Genomic DNA, 6,245 nt, shown 5'->3' on the forward strand with positions numbered 1-6,245 from the left:
TAGAGTGACATAGGAGTCATTGCTGTGCAGAGGCAATCTGGTGGAGAGGTGGGGCAATCCCGAAAGAGTTAAGCAGCTAGGAAGTTGAGGAAAAAGACAGCAAATTGTAGAGCAGTAAAAAAGGAAGAGATCTGGTAGCTAGAGGTAGATGTAGGCACAAACCTTTTTTCTTTTTTTTTTTTTTTTTTGCTTGGGATCATTATTTTTTAATAAGGGAAATGAGCATTTTTTTAAATGATAGGCTCCTGCTGAGAGGGAGAGGTTGAATACAGAAAATATAAACAATAGTTTATGTTTTCTTGAGAAATGGGTAAGATTGGTACCCAAAGCACGAGGAAGTGAACTGAACCCCCAAAAAGACAGGGTTCTTGAAAGAATGGCCTGTAAAATATGACTAAAGAGGGAAAAGAGAAAGGAGAGAGAAATGGCGAGAATGTAGATGCATCCAGGAATGGACTGAGTTGTCTGTGAGTCTGAAGGACGGTCATTGTGGGAAGGAGCAAACAAGTCAGCCAGAAAGCAAGAGCATCATAATCAGAGAAAGGAATCCCTGATTTAGCAGCTTGTGAAGAGAACAGATAGCCCTGTATCTTTCCTGTGTTCGTGATTTCTCTTTGACGGTTTACATTTCTGCTTCAGGCTTGTTGTCTTGAATTTCCTTGAGACTAGAGAAAAGCATCTGACTTCTTCCTTATTTTCTAGAAGTCTCCATCTAAGGTGTATCATGCCTCTTTGCTTCTATTCCTTTATTTACGTTAAGCCTGGATGCCTACTTGTTCACTTGCTCATATTTGCTGCGTCTTCTAGTGATTCATCATCTCTGCAGCAGTTCCATCCAGGCCAACAACTGCCAAAGAACAGGAGGGGAAGGGTGAAGAGAACGACGAACTGAAGCACTTCCAGTTTTGCTTTGGGTTTATTTCCAACACCCAACCAGATTGAATGTGTCTTCTGCCACGAGTCACATCTCCCCACAGTGCTCACACCCTGGGGAGTCAGGAAGTTCACAGCGAAGCCCTGAAAGTCCCAGAAACTGCTGATCAATGTCACGGCTCCCTCTCGCCCTCCTTCCCTAACGCAGTCCCCTTGACTCGAAGCCTAGTCATAAACCAATCTACCTTCCCACCTTGTTACAACGTGGAATTAGACGTCTCAGGGATGCTTCTTTTCCACTCCTAGATCTCATTCACCTAATCAAAGAATGATTAGATGGGCCTTTGAGGATTATACCACTTACTTTTTGAACAGGGATCACAGACTGTCAGCCTACGGATGGGATGCAGCTGACAGATAATTTTGTTTGGCCCACACAGTTTTTGAAAGATAGGAACATTTCATATAAAAATCCATCTTCCAGCTACCTTAAAAAAAAAAAACAGATGATCTGGCAGTCCTCAACGGCAATTTTTCCTCCATGGCAAAATTGGCTGGAACTGAGCTACAGTTGTCCTCTTTGTATGGGTGTGCCATTTACTTCCCCCCTCCCTATTCCCTGCTGCCTTAAATTCAGCTCCCTTCAGTATGCTGGTCACCTGGCCCCTGGTTTTAGAGGAGCTATGTGGTATTGTTCTAATCATCTTTCCACAAGTTCACATTACATTCTGTTTGGCAGATCATTTTTATACCTTATTTTGGGGGTTGTGGCTGGGTTTTTTTTTCCTCTTGTCTTTCAAGGTGAATTTTCTTATTTTTTGTTATTTAAGGTATTTTGTAGCCACCTTTTCTATTTATTCTTTTTTTATGCATTTAAGTTTCCTCTGTATCTGTTTTAATTTACTTATTTTATATTTATTTGTTATTTTTAAAAATTTATTTATTTTTGGCTGCATTGGATCTTCATTGCTGCACGGGGGCTTTCTCTAGTTGTGGAGGTGGGGGCTACTCTTCATTGCAGTGCACTGGCTTCTCATTGAGGTGTCTTCTCCAGTTGCTTCACTGCGGAGCACAGGCTCTAGGCACGCAGGCTCTAGTAGCTGCTGCACACAGGCTTCAGTAGTTGTGTCACGTGGGCTCAGTAGTTGTGGCACACGGGCTTAGTTGCTCCGTGGCATGTAGGATCTTCCTAGACCAGGGCTCGAACCCGTGGCCCCTGCATTGGCAGGTGGATTCTTAACCACTGTGCCACCAGGGAAGTCCCTTCTATTTGTTATTCTTTTTATTATTTTGTGTATTTAAAGAGAGGAGAGTATGTAAAAATGTTTTTATATCATCATAAAAATCTGAAGTCTTCCTTACCTGACTTTTTGACATCTTCTACATCTAAAATGGGCAGTTATCAAAACAGACTGCAAAATGTTTGAGCATCAGAAACAATGAAATTGTTGATAAAGTGCTTTAAGCCCTAAAAATGAAGTTACTAAACTATCACATACAAAAAATTCGTAGTGGTCTTTGGTTTTCATGTTAATCTGGATATGCAAAAAAAATGTAAGTACCTTTTTTTTTTAGAAAACACTTAAACATAGTATCAGAGGTGAAGGAAACTTTTGGCAAATATCCATCCCTAGCTGGAGGCAATCCATGGATTGTCTTCAAGATGTATAATAATCCCCTGAGAATTTATAAGGCTATACAAGTGGATTTCTGCATTTTTCTTGGGAAAGGAGCTGTATCCTCAGAAATCAAGGAACACTAGGTAGAGTTCAACCCTATCACTTGCCCCTGGGATTAGGATGCAAGCCTTCTCATCCAGTCTCCCTGCCTCCATCAAGCCCGTCTGTGGTCAATTCTCCCATAGGGCGGGCAGGGGATTCTTTATAAAACATCAGCTGCTAATGTTCACCTGTTTAACACCTTCCAATGGCTTCTCACACACTTAGAGTAAAATCCTTGGCATGGCTTTCAAGGCCCCACAGAATCAGCCACAACCCTACTCTGACCTCTGAGTCTCCCTTTTTGTCCCGTTCCTCGCTGTACACCATGCTCATTGACCTCCCTTCTCTTCCTGAACCACCATGTGTGCTCTAGCCGTGGGGCTGACTCACTTGCTGTTCCAAATGCCACTCCCCCAGCTCTTTCATAGCTTGGCTCCTCCTTGTCATCTGGGTCTCAGTTCAAATGTCACCGTGCCACAGAAGTCTTCCCTGATTGCCTGATCTAAAAGTATCCTTCAGTCCCTATTTGATACATTCTTCTTTTTTTATGATCTTCACAGCACTCATTACCATCTGAAAGCATCTTGCTCATTTACCTGTCTCAACCTCTAGCAATACCATCTCCTTGAGAACAGGGACCACGTCTTCCTTCACTACTATATTCTCAGCTCATTGGGTGAATGACTGAATTTTGTGGGTGGCAAAGTGGGACTTAGGGAAAATGGCTTATGTGAAGTCCCACAGCTCATGGGAAGCAGAGATCACCATGCAATCCACACGCCTTGAAATCAATTCAGAACCTTCTTCATAAACCCTTAGTTCAGTAAAAGGGAACTACTAAAAGTGGTTAGAAGGTAATGAAAACTACAGATGAATACTGTGGGCACCATTTTATTTTGTCAGTCTTAATGAGATTTTTATTTTGTAAGACTGTACAATATTATATATGTATATTATATATATACACATTATATATACAATGTTTTTATATATCGATATATACATCCATATCCATATTTGGTGAAAAAGTTTTTTCAAAGAAAACGCAATCTCTAATAGATTCTAAAGGCTGCCCACTGATTTCATTAAATTTAATAAGAATTATTTAGGAGCAGTCTAATCAACAGATAGTCATTCAATTGTAGTATATTTACCATTATAACTAAATGCAATGTTCATTAGCTGTATTAATAATATTTATTTTCAAAGAATGGCATCCAATGCTATCATTTACCATTTCACATGGCTCTTCAGCCACTTATAGTAATAAGATTCATAATATATCAATAATAATGCTATTACAGTTAAATGTATATAATTTTTTATCCTCCTAAGAAGTCAAATTGCTAACGAGTAAATTTTCTTTCTCAGACTCCACCAAATAAGCAAGTAACTGCCAGTGTTGCTAATTGACTAAATTACTCCTGAATGACTCCTGGGTCAAATGAATCCCTGTAAGCTGGTGGTATGAATCTCCCCATTGACAAAAATTCAGAGCTCTATTCAGAGCTGAGAACTACGTCATAGCAGTTCACTAGTGTATCAGTAAAAACAAAAACAACCAAATAAAGTAAAAAAATGAGCTGTTTCAGTGAAGCAAACATGAAAGTTTCCTCTTACAAGAGCCATAAAACATTCTGCTAAAAATAAAACTGTTAATCTTTCTAGGGACATCCTAAAAAATGGGCACTGCAGGGACTTCCCCAGTGGTCCAGTGGTTAAGACTTCGCCTTCCAATGAGGGGAGTGCAGATTCAATCCCTGGTTGGGGAGCTAAGATCCCACATGCCTCGTGGCCATAAAACCAAAACAGAAAACAGAAGCAATATTGTAACAAATTCAATAAAGACTTTATGAATGGTCCACATCAAAAAAAAAAAAAAAAGAAACAAAGAAAATGGACGTTGCATCCAGTTTTGGACAATTCATTCTGAGAACAAAGTAGCAGCCTGATTAAAGACTCACAGGGCTGGAAAGGGTTGGTAATCTCAGACTCAAGCAGTGTTTTTGTCTCTCTATTTGGAGAAGTCTCCTGGGAAGAGAATGGTCAGCCTCCTCACTGTGCCTCTCATGCTTCCAACACAGCAGAAGCTCAAAGGGAGGTTGACTAACCAAGGAACATCCACAGTACAGAAGTGTTCTCATGCCTTAGTGAAGTTTCAACAGTGTTAAACTAAACCCGAAACCACATTTTCTGTTTTCAGTCCAGTTGGAGAAATGGGGAAGGGTGTGTAGATTTAGGGAGGAGTGTGTGCACTCAGAAGATTCAGGGTGAGATGCTCCTCTTGAAGCCTTGACTCTCCATAAAGTTTCTCCAAGGAGAGGCAAAACCACAGAGGCAGCAGCTATGAAGTCGAGGCAAAACTTGAAAAACAAACATTCAGGAACATCACTCTATGTTCCTGGATTGCAATCAGGGGACGATACAGTCTTTAGGACTTGAAAAAAATCTTCTCTTTTTGGACTATAAACCAATTAAGTCAATGAGGTTGTTAGCCTGAGAAGTCAGCCCTGATATTTCTAATTTTGAATATTTTATTTTAAAAAGGGAAAGTTTTCTAGTCCCAGCTCCAGACATAATTGTAAACCAGGTGTCCTGAATTCAGCCAGTTAACCACTCTATGCCGCGTCCTTTCTCAACAAACTGAAACCTACTTTGTTTTATGTAATAATTCCATGTGGACCTAGAGAAATAGCCTGGAAATGGAGTGAGTTTGCAAGTATGTGAGAAAAAGGAAGAGTTTTGGTAAGGGGTTACAATAAACCCAGGGATAACCTGACTCCAACGTACAAATGTTCTAAATAGCAGCAGAGGCCAGGTTATCCGACGTGTGAACACTATCACCAGAATTATTAAACATCAGTAGAGCTCACTGTGTGTAAAGCAGGACTTCCCCATCATTTGATTGAGCTATTTTTCTGTTCAACAACCTTCAATGATACCAACACCCTACCAGAGTCAAATCTGTCTTCCAAGGCCCCTCTGAGCCTGCTGGTCCATACAATCAGATCCATCACTCTCTGCTCCTGGAGACATGCCTTCCACTCCAGGGTGGCTGGCTGCCTTTGTCCTACAAACTCGCCAATATTATTTCCTCATCCCATACTTTTTCTTTTCATATAAAACATCCTCTTTCCAAATCTAGAGAAGTACTTTCCCTGACAATCCAAACTTTAATGATTCTTCTGTAACGGAATTCCTTTCCCATCAGGCACCATACTATTTGTCTACATTTCACATTCTTCTCTATAACTAAAATAAAAATTCCATGAACATAGGATTCAATATCCCCTATTTTCATAAAGAAAAGTATCTTGGCATAATTGAGTTGTTAATAAATTTTGGTTATTTATTGTCCTTATTTCTGACTGTTACTACATATGCCAAATCCCGTGATAACAAATACAAGTTCATTAAAAATGCTTATGGCAAACTTGTCAAAGCTTGATTAATGGTTCACCTAATTATAATATTAAAGTAACGTGGTCAAAAACTAAGCTAATTTATGAACTGTATTTTTAACAACAATCATTCTTATAATAATGATGCTTGTACCCCTTCACTCCCATGGCATTTGAATTTAAACCCTCTACTTGCTACCGTGTAGGTTAACTGTCATATATAAGTACAAGAAAACCTGGGAAACCCGTT

Source organism: Tursiops truncatus, chromosome 3 (genome assembly GCF_011762595.2).
Source record: "Tursiops truncatus isolate mTurTru1 chromosome 3, mTurTru1.mat.Y, whole genome shotgun sequence".
In the NCBI taxonomy this organism is placed as follows: Eukaryota; Metazoa; Chordata; class Mammalia; order Artiodactyla; family Delphinidae; genus Tursiops; species Tursiops truncatus.